At 45.6% G+C, this 21,065-nt stretch overlaps 1 pseudogene; it reads left to right on the top strand.

Annotated features, from left to right (window-relative positions):
- Nucleotides 1-1,259: 1,259 nt before the first annotated feature.
- LOC122659733 lies at nt 1,260-1,942 on the top strand (annotated as a pseudogene).
- Nucleotides 1,943-21,065: the final 19,123 nt, after the last annotated feature.

Below are 21,065 nucleotides of genomic sequence, written 5' to 3'. Positions count from 1 at the left end.
TCTCACCTAAGGCAATAACCACATCACTGAGATTGAGAATGAAAGAGGGATAAGGTTTTCTGTACATATTTGGCTTCGAAAATGGTAATCAAGAGAAGAAAAGGTATCTGTGGCGAAGTGTTTGATATGGATAGGGAGACAAGAAGATGAAGAAGATGAGATAATAAAGGGTTTTGGTTCTCCTTCAAGGAAAGCAGTTTCTGTGAAAGAGAGTAGCTATAGTAGTAAATCATTCTAATTCCTATGGAGGGGTAGGTCGTTGAGGCGAAGAAAACAAAAAAATAACCCTTTGAAGATTGTTTTATTTCACTTTGGACGAAGTGCATTTTCATCTTACATATTTCGTGACAACGGCACAGTATCACTACTAACCCCCTCCGTTACGGGTCTGTAACGGTGGGGGTCATTTAGTCATTAATATGCAACAAGGGAGGGTAGCAGTTGTTTGAAAGTTTTGGGGGGGGGTAATAATAGATATGAAAGTTTTTGGGATGGTAATTGTAAAAAATTTCACTTTGGACGAAGTGCATTTTCGTCCTACAAATTTCGTGACAACGGCACAGTATCACTACTAACCCCCTCCGTTACGGGTCTATAACGGTGGGGGTCATTTAGTTATTAGTATGTAACAAGGGAGGGTACCAGTTGTTTGAAAGTTTTTTAGAAGGGATAATAATATATATGAAAGTTTTTGGGGTGATAATTATGAAAAACCCTTTATTTTTTTTATGCTAGTGGCCCTACGATTGGATTAGGAATTTTTTTTGGGTGGAATTGAATTAGGATATTAAGACGGGAAATTCTGATTCAACGTTTGGAATAAGAATGGTAGATGTGGAATGACATTTGACGATATTATAATGGTGTGATGTGGACTTTTTGGGAACTAAATGCACCAAACAAGTTAAGTATGAAGTAGACCACGCAGGGTAGTTGGATTGCAGAAGTCCAACCTAACCCGTAAGTAACTATAATTTATTTGGGTAAATTAAGTGTACAACTTAGTTTTAAGGGTTATTTTCAAATGCCCCCTGAAAATGGTCAAACTTACAGTTGTCTTTCTGAATTTTCACTAATTTCATGTGTACCCCTGTTTTCTAAACTAAATGCCATTATAGTCCCTCCCGTTAGATAGATCCGTTATGTTTTAACGGTTCCCAATTTTTTAATATTGATGGACCATTCTGCCCCTTGATAGGGTAGAATGGCAAAGATGCCCTTATTTGAAAAGAAAAAAAAAAAAAAAAACCCCTGCACAAGAGAGAAGCAGGAGACATAGAAGAAGAGAGCGAGATATGGGTCGTTCTCCTTGCTGTGAGAAAGCTCACACCGACAAAGGTGCATGGACCAAAGAAGAAGACCAGCGTCTAATCAACTACATCAGAGCCCATGGTGAGGGTTGCTGGAGATCTCTCCCCAAAGCTGCAGGTAACCAACTTAGGGCTTAATCCAAACACAAATCAGCAAAACTAGCGAAAACCCAGATCATAACTTCCTTTTTCTTTCTCTCTATCTAAATATATTTGTTGGGTTTCAGGTCTGTTGCGTTGTGGAAAGAGTTGCAGACTTAGATGGATAAACTACCTAAGGCCTGATCTCAGAAGAGGCAATTTTACTGAAGAAGAAGATGAGCTTATCATTAAACTCCATAGCTTACTTGGAAACAAGTAAGCCCTTCTCTTCATTTTTTACTTTAATTAGTTCTTTTTCAATTGAGGATCTGAAAGCTTTTTCAAGAACAATATGAACTCATTTGGGACTTTCTTCGAATGCTTAGATGGTCTCTCATTGCTGGAAGATTAACCGGAAGAACAGATAATGAGATCAAGAACTACTGGAATCCCCACATCAAACGCAAGCTTTTGAGCCGTGGAATTGACCCTCAAACACACCGACCGATCGGCGCCGCCGCCAACCCCACCACCACCACCACCACGACCACAACCACTACTACTGCCACCACACCCACAACCCCTTACTCCGATGGGGTCATCAACTCTTCTTCACCGGCACATGCGCTTACGCCGGAGATTGTTGTCATGAATATTAACCATAGTAAAGCTGAAGAGGCACAGAGAACCACAGAAGAACACCAACAAGAACCACCACTACCACCACCACAACAACAACAACAGTACCCAGATCTCAATCTTGATCTATCTATAAGTCTTCCGTTCCAACCAGGGCCACCGTCGACAAATACAGGAGAATCGAAGCAACAAATATTGTCTAACTACCAGGTGTTTACAGCACCACAGCCCGTCTTCACTCAAGCAATCTGTTTGTGTTATCGATTAGGGCTTCAAAGTAGCCAAGCTTGCAATTGGCAAGCCACCATGATACCCAATGGTTTCAAGGGATGATTGCAAATGGGTTCAATCAAAAGGGGTTTGCAGGGATGATTGCAAATGGATTGAAAGATTCCTGCAACTCATCTTCCCCAAATCGATTTGGGGAGGATGAGATGCAGGATTTTTTTTTTTTTTTTATATTTTCCAAATAAGGGCATTTTTGTCATTCTATTCTATCAAGGGACAGAATGATACATCAATGTTAAAAAATTGAGAACCGTTATAACATAACGGATCTATCCAACGGGAGGGACTATAGTGATACTTATTTTGAAAAGCAGGGGTGCACGTAGAATTAGTGAAAGTTCAAGAAAAAAACTATAAGTTTGGCCATTTTCAGGGGCATTTGAAAATAACCCTAGTTTTAAATATGAATAGTGGATATGGAATATCTGTTTTACCCTTAGATACCGACTAACCTAAAGTGGTTGAAGAGATTTCCCCTTCTTCTATCTTCCTTCCCCCTTCTTCCATTGTCTTCCCAAAACCGTAATCTTCAAAAAAAAGAAATCAGAAGCTACCATTAATCCTCACTGATCTCTCCGTCCTCTGGAAATAAGTATCTAAAGGGATTAAAACACAATCGTGAGGTTGTCTTCAACCTTCGGCCAACAGAACCAGCAAGAAGGGAAGGCTCGCAGGTGCAAAATCTCTCTCAAAGGGCCTCAGACTAACTGGAAACTATAGGGGAAAGGTCGATATCGAGGAGACCTATTGATTGCACAAACCGACAGCTAGAACTGAGAAGAAAGAAAGTAATTTGATCTCTGAAATTTCTCCCAGGCGGTAATGCTGAAACCAGATCTGAATCGTGGTATGAAACTCACATTAAGAGGGTTTATATCGGTTAAGGTTATGGGGCTTAAGTCGCCTAAGGCAAAGGTTCTCACACCCCAAATCTCAAGCTCAAAAGAGGAGGGGACTGTTGCTTCTTCCAGAACAGAGAACGACAGCAAAGAAAAGAAAAGCAGAAAATAGAGTAAAGAAGAAGAAAGAAGGAATACAGGAAGGAGAGATGAGAAAGAATTCAGAGGAGAGAGAGGTACGCGCAGCTCATGGCAGCCATCAGTTTAATTTGAAAGATAGTTTCATTTGGACGGACACGAACACTCTTCTTCACTCTTCGAGAAAAACTGTGTGTAAAGAGGGCAGAACACAAGCAGAGCTCGGAAAGGAGAAAAAGGCAAAGCCCTAGCTCTTCTTCCACCAGAAACAAGAACTCCCCAAGTTCCAAGTTCCAAGTTCCGATTTATGTGGGCTTTTCTTGTTTGTCTCGGTCAGAGTTTCACAGTGAGAGAAAAGGGGAATACTTGTTCCTCTAGATCTCTCCTTCTTTTACTTTTATTTTCTCCTCTTATTATTCCTCTTTCCTTATCTCTTATCTGTCTGCATTCAATTGATTGAACGTATCTTATTCCCTTTGACCCTCTCCTTATCTTTTCTTCTTCTTGTGGGTTTGAGACTCTTCTTTTATTTACTTTCTCTGCGTGAGATGTCATGTTGAAGAAGATGAAAAGGGTTGCAATGGATTATTCTCCTTCGTACATGGTTGATAAAGAGGCTCGAGCCAGATTCAAACATCAGAGTCTTGCAGGACTATCAAGATCTGCTCAAGGTAAGATCGTTTCTCTAGATTTGTGTTTGTTGAGAGAGATTTGGGAAGGAAGATGGAAGAAGGGGGAATCTCTTCACCCATTCCTTGTTATGAAAGGGTGAAAGGGACATTTCATATCTACCATCAACACCACATCATCACTTAACGTTGGATGGCTAAGAGTCTGTTACTTTATAGCGTGTTTGGTTGTGTAAATCCTTGGCTGTTGAATCAACAGAATCATGATTCTCAATTTCGTGTAGTGTTTGGTTGATTTATGAGATGACATCTGGAGATACACAAAAATCCAGAGATCCACCATTTACACTAAACGTTGCAAATCTTCAGATTTCACCCTTTCATCTAAAGATTCAACCATTTGTATAAAACCCTCGACATCCACAAAAAATCGGGGTTTTCTTCAATTCACGGCAACCATCCGCAGCTTTGCTCCTCCTTCTCGTCATCGTCGTCGTCATCACCATCGTCTCTGTTCCTCCATTCGGATTGCTGGACCGAAATGGTGGTGGATTCATCTCAGCGGAGGAATTCGTATCAGTGCCAGAGTTCATATTTGTTTGTGAACACGTTTTTCATTATTTCACCAAAAGGACAGGAAGGAAGCGCCCAAGCAAGAAATCTCGTGGAAGGAAATTCTCTCAATTCCCATCTGCAAATCTCGCTCGTGAAAATGGTAAATTTCAAACCCTAATCCTTCTTACTTCTCTTATTTCTTTTTTTCCTCTAAAATGTTATGTTCGATTACATTTTTTTGGTTATACATTCATGGAGATCGCTCCAGATTCGATCCAGAGCTGGTTATTTGGTTGATTTTTTTCACTTGTGAACTGATTTGGTAGGACTATAGTCGATTTTTTTTTTGTTCTACTAATATTATTTAGATTTTTTAATCAATAAAGCTCCTATTTCGATTTAAACATGGCAACCAAACACGGTGTTAGCAGTTTTTAAACTAAAGGGGGTGTTCTCGGCTACTCGTTCACTTTTTAAAACCTTGGATCGATTCATTTTTAAAACTAAGTACAAGGGGTGTACGCATAATTTTCCCAATTTATTTCAATAAGGCCTATAGGTCCATAACTTGTGGGACCAAGATATAATACACAATAGAGTTTAAAGTAGACCCTCCTCTAAGTGGCGACTCCTTACATCCCAACATGCATTCATTTTCACCTCTTTCTTCTTCACAATAAAAGAAAAAGGAAAGGGATGAAGTGAAGGCACGTGGCGTCCCCGGGCCGTGTCGTTTGTCCTCACACCAGGATGTTATCTTTGCTCTACAGAACCCACAAAAGAGCTCTAACCTCTCCATTCGGCCTATTGTAGAGGATATTTTGCACCTTGCATCTTATTTGGATGATTGTAATTTTCAGGTACATTTCAAGGGAGGCAAAAGTTGTTGCTGATACCCTTGTCAGGAGGGCTCAATCCATTAAGGATAGGATTGTTTGGCCCAATTCTGATCCTTGCCTAGCTGCCCCTCTTGTGGCAGACGGTAGGAGTGTAATTTGTGTTTCTCAATAGATCATCTTTCTACCTCCCCCCCCCCCCCCCCCCCAAAAAAAAAAATTTGGGTGTGGGATGTGGGTTAAAGAAGAGAGAGGAAAAGACGGTTACATGGAATGGCATTAGTTGTGTCATAATTGGGTATGGGATTACGTGGAATGAAAGTGGTTGTGCCATAATTGGGTGTGGCCGTGTGGGTTGTGGCTTAAAGAAGAGAGAAGGAATGGCAAGGGTGCCAATTTTTACCAGAACCAGAATCAGATTGCGATTTGTTAGGAATTGGAATTAAGGGTGTCAAAATGAAACCGAAACCGATTGTTGAAACCTGAAACGACCACTTATGATCGAACCGAACCACATCGTATAAAAATGACAAGATTTTGATTTCATAGGTTCTATTATCGGTTCGGTTCGATTCAAAACCGAAAAATCGTCAATAAATCGGGTAGAAAATCGAGATTAGGAATATTCTTATTTGTTTAAGAATGGGGTTAAGTACTCTAAAATATTAGGACTTCTTATTGAATTTTTTTTTAATTTCAATTTGAGTACCAAATCCATGAAGGGATGAAAGATTTTTGTATGAGCATGTCTTAGTGGACTTTGTTAATGAATTGAGTGGGGTATGGATTGGTGATGTCCTCAGGTTAATTTCCCTTGCGGTATTCTGCGGCCTTGAGTAATCACTTAAAATTGCCATTGCAACTAGCATGTCTAAGTGAACTTTGCCTAGAGTTAGATGTGTATAATATGAAACAATATAATTTCTCCCACATGAAAAGGATATGGAAAGTAAAATTAAAGGGTACAAAGGTGAAACAGGTATTACAAATCGCATGTAAATTGGGTAATGAAAACCGAATAGAAACTGCTAAAACCGCACTGCATATAAAACGATTCTTATTTTGGGTGATTTTTATCCGGTGCTGTTTTGATTTCTACCTTACAAAATATGCACCGAGCTGGAACCGCACCGTTTGACACTCTTAATTGGAATAGACCCATCCAATAGTTATTAGCCTGGTTCTGAATCTACTGTTTAAGTTATTGGTTCGGTTTTGGATCTACCGAATACATATTCAGTTTTTAGTATCACAATGATTCCAAATAGACCAACTAGGAACCGTTGAAATCGAAACCGGTGGAATTTCTCACAAATCCACATCCTAGCCCTATATATTACATAATTCTTAAGACTTATGGTCATCAGAGGCAAGGTCAAGCCGTTTATTTTTTAGGCTTTCAATTTTGACATGACCTCTCATCTCATATACTATTTTACCAAAGATTCGACTGATGATTTAAAAGTCCATTTGGGGATGCTAAATAAGAACATGCCTTAAAATAATCTTAATTTATAAGGGTGGTGGTGTTCCTATTTATTAATTAAATATAAAACAAGAAGTAATATGAACTAATTCCATAATTTGAAATAAAAAAATACAATGATAGTGGGTTGCATATTTCTTGTGATTATTTCATATATGTAGCAAGTGTTAGGGATTTTTTTTTTTAGTTTAATTTTGGACTGTTGGGAATCGATTAGGAATCGATGGTTGCTCATTAGGTAATCCCAATAGAACATGAGCCACTGGTATCTTCAAAAATCATATGGGACATGTGGTTGATATTTTCAAAGTTTACCTCGGCAACGCTACAAACTTTAAACAGAATTTTATGGTCTTATTCGAGGACTTCTCAGATCAGATGGAAGGTGATTCTGCTTCAATGGTAGTATCATTTCTTTCAAGTTCAATTCCATGGTCTTTAAAACAAGATTGGCACTCCATTCAACCAATTCTGAGCACAAGCTCTTAGGAGATTATCCATTGTTATAAAGAGGCCAACTGTATTGTAGATTACTTGGCCACTGAGGCACCAAAAAACTCATCCACATCCTATCACTTGGATCACCCGTCTCACATCTAGGAAGATCTTTTTATTGATGCTTCTAGTTAAGGATGTGGAACCGAAACCGAATATTGGAACCGGAACCGACCGTTTACGATCGAACTGAACTGCACCGCACCGCAGAAAATGGTCCGGTTTTGATTTTATAGGTTCTCTTCCCGGTTTGGTTTTGATTTTCACCACAAAATCGCGGTTCTAAATCGAATAAGAAACCGGAAACATCGAATAGAAACCGATACCTCTAACTTTAATACTAACCCATACATCAATTGGATTAATTAATAACATATAATTAATTTAATAAATATAATTACTGCATCAACATGAAACATAAAATAAGTAAAATGCCATGGATAAACTATATATTATATTTATTCAAGTATGAATTGAAAATTATGGATGATGTTAAAATGGATTAACACAATCCTACTTTTTAATAGAAGAAAGAGTTTGCTCATCATGTGAGAGTGGAAAAGAAAAAAAATGGAAAAACAAAGAATAGAAAAGGAAAAGGACAGGTGAAGAAGGGAAGTTTTTTTATTTTTATCACTTAGGCATAGAAAATATGATGAATGAGGGAGACCGGAAGAGAATGGGGAAATATGAGAATATAAAGGTCTTGAAAACCAAGGTTGTCTTCATTACTGATTTCCAGAACGACACTGCACAAACCGCATGTAAACCGGTTGTGAATCGGATAACGAAAATCAAATAGAAACCGGCAAAAATCGGACTGTATGCAAAACGATTCTGATTTTGGCTGATTCTTATCCGGTTCGGTTTTGATTTCACCTTATCAAAATGTAAATCGTATTGTTTGACACCCTTACTTCTAGTAGACCAAAATTCCGTTTGTGTAACTAGTTTTCTTTTGGCTTTTTAGAAATGTTGCTGATGGCATTGCCGAAGGTGGTTTCTCCTTAAGCTGATGTAATTGTTTAAGTTAGGGCATGGCTCCTTTTCTCTTATTAATTTTACACCTTTCGTTTTTAATATAATCTGATCTTCTAGCAAAAGAAGATTAGAAACCAAAATCGATCCATCCATTAGTTAATGGTCATGGATCTTAAGTTTAGAACTGACTAGCTTATTTGTCCGATTCTGGCCCTGATCTTTTAGGGCCCAAACCGTTAAAGAACTGAACCGATAGCTCAAAACTTAGACCAATTGACACCGTTAAGGAATGGTGGTTATGTGGAATGAGAGTGGTTGTTGCATAAATGGGTGTGGGATGTGAGTTTTATGGGTGTGGATATGTATACGATTAAGATTGACCAGGTTTGACTCGGATTCATTAGATTTTAGGAAGGCCTGTTGAGTTAGAAAACCTTCTTGTCTAACAATGGGCGACTAGCTTATTTGTTTAATTTGGAATATATTCCTGTCATGTGATTGGACTAAGCGTATCTGGGCTTTTGGTCCTCTTGGACTAAGAACTGAGCATCTATCTGGCCCATCCTTCATCATTCTTTATGCATCTTTAATTGCATCTCCTGATATTGATAAACAGTCTCTGATATGGTTTTTCTCTATATTTATTATTACATGTTATTTTGTTTGGTTTGTAAGAAACAATGTTATTATATGTGGTGTCCCAGTTGACCCTTTTGTGGTCATTAAAAGTGTATTGAAATGGGCCAAGGACCTTAATATCACACCACCTGCAATAACCTCTTTTGTGATGGACTCACCATATTGTGGATTTTTTACATTATATCTTAGTTTTACTACTAATCCTATAAGGAACTTGTCTGGTTTAATTTTCGCAGGAGTATCTGAACCGGCTCTTAAATTAGCACAGTGGAACATTAACATTTTGATAGATGGACAGAGTTTTCTAACAGATGCAGATAGCATCCGCATGCAGGATTCAATGGAAGCGAAGCTCTTTGGTCTTCTATAAGGATGAGAAAGAGCCAAAAAAGAAAAGATTTGCATCAAACAGATCTGGTTATGCAACAAAGAACTCTATCGGCTTTTTATTGATACCAACAATCGGCTTATACCTTGGAACCATATACATAACTTGTTTGTTTTAGTTGAAAAAACTAATAACTTTGACTACCTTTGATTACTGTAAAGACGTTGCATGGTCCAGGGTATCCCCAATGTACTTGTTTTCTTAGTTTTATATAAGTTTCTATTTTCCTCCAAAAAAAAAAAAACCAATGGGCGATGGATGATTCCTGTCCACAAAATTGTCTCACATTTTGTCCTTTTTAATAAATATCCCTCTAATAACCATAAAATATTTACACCTTTAATGCTAAGTGCAGCTCGGGTTCATTTACGAGTAGGGATGTAAACGGGTACCCGAAAATCCGAATTTGATTCATATTCGTATTCGTTTAGGGGCATCCATATCCATTTAGGGGTATCCAAATTTATACTTGAATAATCCGAAAAAAAAATATCCAATCCAAATAGATATCTAACTAATGGTATAGAGCATTTTTTTAATATTCAAGAGGTTCTAAAGAATGAGGAAATGATAATTATGAGACTAAAACATGAATTGAGAGTGATTCGTATTACACAGTCAAAGATGTAAACAGATAGTCGAAAATCCAAATTCGATTCACATCCATATTCATTTAGGGATATTCGTATATGAATAGGGAATATCCAGATGAATATCCAGATCCGATCACATCCGATCCGTATCCAACCCATTTACATCCTTACTTATGAGAACCATCTCGTACGCCCCTGAGCCGACTTGATGGAATCCTCAAAGTGGACTCAGGTTCACGTACAAGATGGTTCTCATACATGAACTTGACCCGACCTCTTTAATGCAGTCTTTAATTAGACATCTCATGACCAATTCCGGATCTTCTCCCCACATAGTTGACCATCTATTTATCTCTTTAGGCGATACGAGTCTTTTGTGTGAGGAAACCTGTTAGTTATGGTTATCTTTAAGTTTTGGATGTATCTTGTTGTCACCAAGTAAGTGAACTAAGAAGTTGAACCTTATGTTCTTGTCCCTTGTTTTATTCCTAAAATTTATTTAATGTTGGGGTAATCTTGTCGTTTCATATGGACAATGACAACTTTTGAAAATGACATAATGATGAGTCACTTTCAATTAATTTTGAAAACTCTTTTTTACCCATGACTAAAATAACTTCTAGGAATAAGAAAAGGGATAAAAAAGTAAGGTTAAAATCTTATTGTAAGTAACTTTGGTTACAACAAGATTTTCCCTTTTATTTATTTTTAAGGGAACGCTAGGGTGCCTAGCATGTGTCTTCCTCTCTCCTCCCCCTCAGGAAAAGAATCCCTTGTCCTCCTGTGTCCAACCCTGTGATTGGTGTATGGGATCCGACTCCTCTACTTCCATTGATAGTACTTCCATCCTACTTCTAGCTCTTCTCATCGCGCCACGTGGCAATACAGCCATCCAATGGCTCTGACTTAAAATTTTCAATTTTTTTTGAAAATGAGCACATGAGTTGTACGAACCACCTTAAATCAAGATTACTCACTCAAACCGACCGGACTAATCTCACTCAACCCAAACCCATCGTCCCTTAACTCAAACTAGGTTTTGAAATATTTATGAAACAAAGAAAATCCCCAAATCTAGTGTTGTCCATTGTTGAACCTCTCCGACCTTCTTGTTTGCTTTCCTCCATGGTGATCTAACGAAAACTAAGAGCACTCTCCTCTTCGTCTTCTTCGTCAACCCATCTTGTATCTTCTTCTGGAAACTCAGAGCAGCACCGAAAATCCCCAAATCTAGTGTTTCCATGGCGATCTAATGAAAACTCAGAGCACAATTCCATCGTTCATGGCCATCGAATGAAGGTCTCCCCCTAACGCACTTTGCTACGCTCCACTACCTTCTCTTCTTTTGGAAACTTAGAGCAGCACCGTCGGGTTAGGTTCTCTGTTGCAGTCAAACACCTTCTTCCTGCTACAAATGTAAGGAGTCCTATTGGTGGAAAATTTTTCACTTATGAATTTTTGTTTTCATTTTGCATGGATGATGTAACCTGAAAATATCTATCTTAATTTAGGGCTTTTGTTCTTCATGCCAAGCAAAAAAAATTTTAACCTCATGGTGGGTCTTACATTTTTAACCTCATTTTAAATGATTTTTCTACTGCATGTTGTGTAAGTGGTGCTTATTATGTTTTAAATTTCATGTTAAAGTTGTTTCAATTTACACTTACACATGAATCTCATTTCCTTAGACAAATGGGATTAAATTCAACGAGATTGACTTGTCACAAGGGGAGTGATGAGGCATAAAACACCCCACCTATCAGAGGCTACCACGTGGCCGACCCGACCTCAGTCCGAGAACCGAGTTGGGCCGAGCAGGAAATTGGGCCGACCCCATATCCAATAAGTCACCTGACAAAGCCTGGTTTGAGCGAGCTAGCCGGTGGCTGAGGCCGAGATTATACGGGTCAGCCATAGACACCTAGCCGAGCTCATGGCCGAGACCAACCTCCCGAGCTCGACCTCCTTTGCCGACCCCATGGGCCGACCTCGTAGGCCGAGCCCTCCTCCATTGAAGCTCTCATAGCCCCCCACCGGGGATCTCCGGGCCACGTCAGCACATCCCGAGAATCACGGGATAAGGATCGAGCCACGATCCCAGCGCGACACGGAATCGCACCACACATGGACTCTTACCTTAATAAGAGTCCGACCCCGAAAATAACTCTCCACTCCGCTCTACGCGAGAGAACCTTCCGAAAGAAGGACTCCTACCATACTAGGACTCTTCCAACCGTCTCATCTCCTCCTTACCCTATAAATACCCAGGTATGGAGCACTATTCCGCATCTTGCTTTTTACTATGCAGTTACGCTGTCACGTTGGAGACCTGACTTGAGCATCGGAGAGTCCTAGGCCGGAGCCACACCGGCCCTCTTGCGCTCATTGCTTGGTTTTTGCAGGTTCATCCACGGGCGAACCAAGCACCGGAGGTTTTCACACGCAACAGATTTGGCGCCGTCTGTGGGAACGACATCAGCAAGCATCGTCGTTTCTGCCAATTCCCAGAGCAATAATAATGGTGCACACGAGGTCAGGGCAGCATGGCTCTACTTCCCGTACGGAGGAGCCGCAACCCGTTGTGCAGACGAGGCGATCACCGCCCCCCGAAGCCTCTCGGCAGGGGATAAACAGAAGACCCCCTAGGGCAGGTGGTGCGCAGCCCATCACGGGCACCATTCCCCCTCCAGAGAGCGGGAATGGGGGAGGTGCGCTAACCACGGCCGCGGCTAGCCGGGTACAGGCCGAGCCAAGTTTGGACAGGAATGGCCTACCAGCACCGCCACCCTTGCCGGAGAGTTTGGACCCAGAAGCCCCGGCAAATAATCGACAGGTTATGGATTTGCAGCTGCAGATGCTCCACACCAACGAGATGCTGCGCGCCTTCATGAACCAGATGGCCCGAGGCGGGCTGATGGGCCAGCCGCCGGCCGCGCTCCCTCCAGCTCCGGTCCGCGCTGAAAGAAACTTGCAGCAAAATGGTGGCCGGCGTAGGGCCGAGCCGAGTCGGGCTGCGTCCTCGCACCCGTCTCGTCAGAAGACTCCACCTCCGCGCCCCAAGAGAGGCGCTCGCGGGGTGAACAAGAACATCGCCAAAGCCCGCGAACAGGCGAGAAATTGAACCGGCCGGCTCGTAGCAAGGAGGTCGGTATTTTCTCGGATGGATCGGAGAGGACGAACCGCCGAGGAGATTTCGAGAACAAAGGAAAGACCCGGTTGAAAGGCGCGCGTCGAGACACGGAGAAGGATCGCGTCATACTCCCCGGCGTCAGAGCTCACCTCCCCGAGAAGAACAACAGGGGAGCCCCCGAGGGTCCAACTTCCAAGAAGAAAAAAGAACAAGGAAGGATGGTGAGGACCGAGCTGACCAGAATGGCCGACTACAACGGGACGACCGACCCTATCGACCCCGGGCCGAGGAGCCGGTTGGCCGAGCACCTGAAACCGAGCTGGAGAAGCGGCTACGAGATTTGGCCGAGCAAGTGGAGGGGTTGAAGAAACAAGCGACCCCGGATGCCTACTCTTTGGTCGGGCGTCACCCGTATCCTCCCGAGATCATGACCGCGCCGCTACCCAACGGTTTCAAACCTCCCCCGTTCGACCGATACGACGGGACGACCGACCCGACAGATCACATCAACTACTTTAATGCGATGATGACCATGTACGGGGGAACCGAGATCGTCTCTTGCCGAGCCTTCCCTGCATCCCTCAAGGGCGCGGCGACCTCATGGTTCTCCTGGTTGCCGTCGAATTCCATAAAAAGCTTCGCTCAACTCTGCCGAGCCTTTGTCACGCGCTTCCAGAGTAGTATGAAACATAAGAAGACCACGGTCAACCTCCTCAGTATGAAGCAAAGGCCCGATGAGTCGATCCGAGCATTCGTCTCCCGCTTCAACAAGGAATCCTTGGACATCAAGGATTTGGATGAGGCCACGGCCCATACGGCTATGAGCAACGGATTGGCCGACATGGACCTTATCAAGGACTTGGCCCGAAAGCCGACAAAAAACCTGGCCGAGCTCTTGGAGAGGTGCAACGAGTTCGTAAATATGGCCGAGGTCCTCCAAGCCCGGAAGGGCAACGAAGGTCATATCGACAAGAAAAGGCCGACAACAGACGATAGAAGGGAAGACAAAAGGCCAAGGACGGATCGCCGAGCTGACAGGTCGGATCGAGCTCGGAGCCTCGACTACACGCCACTGAATGCGTCTCGCAAGGAGATCCTGATGCAAATACAAGATGGGGGGTACATCCGCCGACCCCGACCAATGCAAGCGGGGTCATCTCGGAATCCCAACAAATATTGCCAGTTCCACAAGGACACCGGTCACGACACCGAAGATTGTTATCAGCTGAAAAGAGAAATCGAAGAGCTGATAAAAGCGGGCCACTTGAAGCGATATGTCAAAGGAGGCCGAGAAGATCGTGGAGGTCGGCGGCCTGATGACCGAGATCAAAGAAGAGCCGAGCCTAGGGCCAAAAACAGGCGAGTTGAAAGAGACGATGACAAGGTCCGAGCCGAGAAGAAGGAGGACGGATCCGGGCCGAGCAATGACAAGGGAGCCCCCATATACACTATCCTCGGAGGGCCCGGGCAAGAGAGTACTCGAAAGGCTAAGGCAAACGCTCGCTTCATCGGAGTAGCCGAGATGCCCGCCAAGAAACTCAAGCCGGCGGTGACGATCTCCTTCACCGAAGCCGACCTCGAAGGTATAAGTTTACCTCATGACGATGCTTTAGTGGTGCAGGTAGAAATTGCGAACAGGCCCGTCCACCGTGTATTGGTCGATACCGGCGCATCCGTGGACCTTATGTCACTAGAAGCGTACCGAGGCTTCGGTGACGATGCGCTCAAGCCCGAAGGCACCTCGCTTCACGGGTTCTCGGGAGTGGCCGCGACCATCAAGGGCTCGATCGATCTACTAGTCACAATTGGGCAAGCTCCATGCCAGGCGACGATCCAAGTCAAATTCATGGTGGTACGGTCGGTAGTGGCTTTCAATGCCATACTCGGCCGTCCTTCATTGACCGCCCTCCAAGCCATCATCTCCCCGACTCACTTGAAAATGAAGTTCCCCACCGAGAACGGTGTCGGCGAGGTCCGAGGCGATCAGAAGAAGGCACGAGAGTGCTACGCTACTTTCGTCAAGCAAAACAAGGGTAATGTTCGAGGAATGGCCATGTGCGTCGAGCATCTCCCAGAAGATCAGCGGGATGAGCTTATCGAGAGAAGAGGACGACCCGTGGAAGACCTGACCCCGCTTCATCTCAGCGAAGATGACCCAGCAAAGGTGGTCCAGCTCGGATCACTACTAAATGAAGATCAAAGGAGGCGGCTCGGAGTTTTCTTAAAAGCGAACGCCGATGTCTTCGCCTGGTCAGCCGCTGACATGTCAGGCATACCCAGACATATAGCCGAGCACCGACTCCATGTGGATCCGGGTCGAAAACCAATCCGGCAGAAGAGAAGGAACTACGCACTTGATCGACAAACTGCAATCAAAGAAGAGGTGGAGAAGCTTCGCCGATCAGCATTCATCCGAGAGGAGAAATTCCCGACCTAGTTGGCTAACATCGTCATGGTCCCTAAACCGAACGGGAAGTGGAGAATGTGTGTTGACTACACCGACCTCAACAAGGCTTGCCCAAAAGATGAATACCCATTACCTCGGATCGACCTCTTGATCGACGCCACGGCAGGTCACGAGATGCTGAGCTTCATGGACGCGTACTCCGGCTACAACCAAATCATGATGCATGAGGAGGACGAGTCGTACACGGCCTTCCGAACTGACCAAGAGAATTTCTGCTACAAGGTCATGCCGTTCGGACTGAAGAACGCCGGAGCGACATACCAGCGCCTCGTGAACTATATATTCCGCGGGCAGATCGGAAAGAACATGGAAGTCTACGTGGATGACATGTTGGTGAAAAGTTTGAAGGCCGAGCACCATTTGGCCGACCTGGAAGAAGCCTTCGGCGTATTGAGGAAGAACCAGATGAAGCTGAATCCCGCAAAGTGTGCATTCGGCGTAACCTCGGGAAAGTTCCTCGGCTTCATGGTCTCTATCAGAGGCATCGAAGCCAATCCGGCAAAAATCAGAGCCATCCAAGAGATGAGTCCTCCAAGGACGATCCGAGAAGTACAGAGCCTAAACGGACGTGTGGCGGCGTTGGCGCGATTCATGTCGAGATCGGGCGACAAGTGCCTACCGTTCTTTAAGGCCCTAAAGAATATCTAGAACCCAAAAGACTTTATCTGGTCGTTCGAATGCCAGGAAGCTTTTGAAGAGCTGAAGAAATATTTGGAGAACCCGCCTCTTCTCAGCCGACCTGAACCAAAAGAGGAGCTTCAAATCTACTTAGCCGCCACTCCCGTAGCGGTCAGTGCGGTGTTGATCAGAGAAGAGAGTCGAACTCAAAGGCCGATATACTATATCAGCCACGTTCTTGTTGATGCCGAGATAAGGTATTCCGGGTTTGAGAAGGTAGCATTCGCTCTAGTCATGGCTGCAAGGAAACTAAGGCCGTACTTCCAAGCTCATCCGATCACGGTACTGACCGACCAGCCACTCAAGAAGATATTGCAAAAACCCGACGTTTCGGGACGGCTGATTTCCTGGGCGGTTGAGCTAAGTGAATACGATATAAGCTATCGACCGAGGATGGCGATAAAAGGACAAGCCCTTGCCGACTTCATCGCCGAATGCACAGGTTTCGAACATGAGGCCGGAGAAGAAAAGACAGTCGAGGAGGTCGGGGCTACGGCCGACCCGATTTGGACCATGAATGTCGACGGCTCAAGCAACTCCGGAGGAAGCGGGGCCGGCCTAATACTTGTAAGCCCCGAAGGCTTTCTGGTCCAATATGCCCTAAGGTTCAAGTTTCCCGCCTCGAACAACGAGGCCGAGTATGAAGCCCTTCTAGCTGGACTTCGAGTCAGCAAAGCTATGGGCATAAAGCGGTTGAAGGTGCGAGAAGACTCCCAACTTGTGGTCAACCAGGTCAACGGAGACTACGAGGCGAAAGACGAAAGGATGATAGCATACCTGGGCCAAGCCCAAGATCTGATCTCCGAGTTCGAGCACTTTGAGATGACTCGAATACCGAGAAAAGAGAATACCGCGGCGGACTCCTTATCCAGGTTGGCCGAGGCCGACCTCCAATACCTGAGCCGGTCAGTATACATAGAAATATTGGAGAAGCCATCCTTACAAGAAGAAAGCGTAAAGCACATTGAAGAGGACGGGCCGACCTGGTTGGACCCCATTGTCAACTACTTGGAGAATGACCTGCTCCCGGGGAACCGAGACGAAGCAAGGAAGGTCAAGATCCGAGCTTCCAAGTACTCGATGATCGACGGAGTACTCTACAAAAGGGCAATCTCGGCCCCTCTTCTCCGATGTCTGGGACCGAAGGGGGCCGAGTATGCATTAGCCGAGGTGCATGAGGGAATATGCGGGAGTCACATGGGCGGCCGAGCTCTTGCATACAAGATACTTCGGCAAGGATTCTATTGGCCAAGAATGCAAGAAGAGGCCATGAGATACGTGAAGACGTGCGAGAAGTGCCAACTGTTCACACCAATCCCAAGCCGACCAGCAACAAAGTTAACCTCAATGCTGAGCCCAATCCCATTCGCTATGTGGGGAATGGACATTCTCGGAGATTTCACCCCGGCATCGGGAAATAGAAAATACGTAGTAGTAGCGATCGATTACTTCACCAAGTGGGTCGAGGCCGAGCCCCTTGCCACCATCACTGAGAAGAACATGGAGAAATTTTTCCGAGATAAGGTCATCTACCGGTTCGGGCTATCAAAAGTTCTCATCACTGATAATGGCGCGCAATTCAACAACCCGGCCTTCCAAGAGTTCTGCGAGCACTTCCACATTGACTTCCGACCCATCTCGGTAGCTCATCCGCAAGCAAATGGACAAGTGGAAGTGTCCAACCGAACATTACTCGCCGGCATTAAGAGAAGGTTAGATGAGGCCAAGGGGAGATGGGTGGAAGAACTCCCAAGCGTCCTATGGGCATATCGGACGATCGTAAGAACTCCAACCGGGAGAGTCCATTTCGCCTCGCTTATGGGACCGAAGCCCTCGCACCGGTTGAAGTTATGGCCTCATCGTACCGAGTGCTCAACTTCGATGAGAAGACCTATGAAGATGGGCTGAGAGCAAATCTTGACTTCCTCGATGAAGTCCGAGAAATTGCCCTACTCCGGAACGCGGCGTACAAATAGAAGACGGCAAGCTACTATGATTCAAGAGTCAAAGAGCGGCATTTCCGTCAAGGGGACCTTGTTCTCAGAAAACTCAGAACATCCCAGCCGAAGCAACAAGGAAAATTAGCACCAAATTGGGAAGGCCCGTACATAGTCTCCAAGCAAATTCGCCCTGGCACGTATCGCTTGCAGACTCCGGGGGGCAAGAAGGTACCGAGACCTTGGAACTCGAAAAATTTGAAGAAGTTTTTTCAATAATTGAGCATGCTTGTATTCGGCTTCAGTTCTGACATTTGATTCAATAAAGTCTTTTTCTCCAACACTTAACGTATTGGCAAGCTCCCAAGTTGAAGTCGTAAGACCGGTCCTCATAGACCAGGCCGACATCAAAGACCGACCCTCGTAGGTCGGCAGCCAAGTCGTAAGACCGGTCCTCATAGGCCAGGCCGACCTCAAAGACTGACCCTCGTAGGTCGGTAGCCGAGTCGTAAGACCGGTCCTCATAGACCAGGCCGACATCAATGATCGACCCTCGTAGGTCGGCAGCCAAGTCGTAAGACCGGTCCTCATAGACCTGGCCGACCTCAAAGACCGACCCTCATAGGTCGGCAGCCAAGTCATAAGACCGGTCCTCATAGACCAGGCCGACATCAATGATCGACCATCATAGGTCAACAGCCAAGTCGTAAGACCGGTCCTCATAGGCCAGGCCGACCTCAAAGACTGACCCTCGTAGGTCGGTAGCCGAGTCGTAAGACCGGTCCTCATTGACCTGGCCGACCTCTCAAGGGCCGACATCCCTGTTTGGCCGAACCTAACAAAGTACAAAACTAAGCTAAGGCATTAGGCTCGGCCAGGAAGGATACTCGGCCACGAGTCCGCTTATATGATAGCCTCTCCAATCGGACCGAAGGGAAAGGCGAGTTAACCAACCAAAGCGAGGATCACATCGACCTCGGGCGTTGAATGATCGAAACCGCTAACCACATGAGGCATGGATAAAAAAGACACGAGTTCCTAAGCACGGCTAGTGAAACGACTCGGCAGCTTGGCCACAAACAAAACAGAATACGCAAGGAAAAGAATACTGAGGGCGCCGAGTTCAAATACTTAGACAAATTCTGGCAAAAATAAGTTGTTTTATTCATTGTAAGCCGACTGATCGGCACGGTTACAAAATTGGGCAGTTCGGCCCCACAAAAAAAAAAAATTTTTACATCTCCGTCTCTCTCGGCGTGGGACTTGGAGGCGACCTTGAAGCGCCCACGTGCATGGGCTCGCGGCAGGGTCTTGGGGTCCAGCTCCCGAGGGAGGACGTCGGCCGGAGTAGGTGCCTCAAGGGGCGAGCTTGGGTGACCTCGGCTCCCTCCTCATCTCCCATCTCCCCTGCGAAGGTAGTCGCATCATCATCAAAGCGGGAGAGATTGAGATCTGGGTACGCCGCCTTGATCTCGGCTAAAAGTTCAGCTTGGCCTGCCTCAAAACCCTCGGCGAAGGGAGGCTTCCTGATCTAATGGCAGATATCGGCGTACTCCTCCGATTGGAGATAGTCACGATGCGCGCGCTCGAGCCGTGGCAGGATCTTCCTTGGCCTTCTCCTTCACCTCGGCGAGCTAAGCCTCAGAGCCCGGACCTTCTCTCTCTCGCCTAGCCACCTCGGCCGAGAGCTCTCTACTTTGGCCTCGGCGAGCGGTGAGCTTCTCTTGGGTCTCCCGATGCCTCGAACGGCATCCTGGCGTCCGATAAGCCTTCTTGCACTTGGACGCCCAAGGAATAGTTCTCGGTCGAGAGCCGCTCGAGCGGAGCATGGTCTCCACTGCTTTGGCGAACCCCTACAAAAAAGCATGAGAACAAAATTCAAGACAAATTACCCGGATCATATCTAATTACGAAAGCCGACAAGAAAACTTACCATGTTAAAATCTTGGAATAGGGTGGAGAGGAGCTCGGGTCGGACAGGCGCCTCGAGCTTCTCCTTGTCGGCCTGAAGCCGACCGGCATCAAGCCATTCCTTGGCGTGAGCGGCCGACGTCAGGGCCGAGTCCCCCGGAAAGAGGCGCCAGGTCGGCCTCACGGGGACATTATTGGCCGAAGCCCTCCCCAGGATGTATCGGGAGATGTTGGTGGGAGAGGCCACGGGCGGAAGGCCGCCACTCGTCAGGTTTACCGAGAGCTTTTGACGCTTGATATCTCTCTGCGGGCTCCTCTCGCCTTTTGGCCTTTCCCTTTCCTCGGAGACCCGGCTGGACCGTGTTCTTCTCGGCCTCCGGACCGACCACCGCGTCCGACGGTCCCGGCATCACGGCCTTGCCCTTGGAGGCCTTGGAGGACTCTCCCCGGGGTTTCTTCTCGACATTTTTCTTTTTCCTATCTGCGATGGTCTCGGCCCTTAGCCGAGCTGTGTCCATTGGAGGAATGTGACCGACCACTGCAAGAGAAACCGAAAACATAAAAAAAAAAAACGAGTCAGAAAAAGAAAAGAAAACTAAGGGGTCGGCTCGGACAACAGAGACAAGCTCGGCAAGGGTTCCTACCAGGGGTCATATGCCAACTCTGAAGAAACCCCTCGTCCTGAAGCTGGAGGACATCGAAGGGCGGACGCTGGGGGATCAGGTCGAGCGAGGTCATCTCGTTCTCGGTCAGGGGTAGTACCCTATTTACATAGTTCAGGTTCATCTCCTTCCACTCGGTTCGGAGAGGGCTGTTGGGAATAGAAGCAAAGAAAAAATGGGGCTTCCAATACTTGTTGAAGGTCGGCGTGCCGACCAGAAATTTGTGGCCGCCTAGAGCCGCACTCTTCCCTGATCGGCGGCAGAAGTAATACCACCCCTTCTCGGAAGACTTCTTCAGGAAGAAGAGCCGAGAGAAAAGCGCCACGCTCGCACCTCGGCCCATCTCGCAGAACAAAGCGTAGAAGCCGTACAAGGCCAGCCAA

The sequence above is a fragment of the Telopea speciosissima genome, chromosome 4, assembly GCF_018873765.1.
Source record: "Telopea speciosissima isolate NSW1024214 ecotype Mountain lineage chromosome 4, Tspe_v1, whole genome shotgun sequence".
NCBI classification, from domain to species: domain Eukaryota; kingdom Viridiplantae; phylum Streptophyta; class Magnoliopsida; order Proteales; family Proteaceae; genus Telopea; species Telopea speciosissima.
Note: the sequence above shows the minus strand (reverse complement) of the source record. Positions and strands in the feature narration are given on the sequence as shown.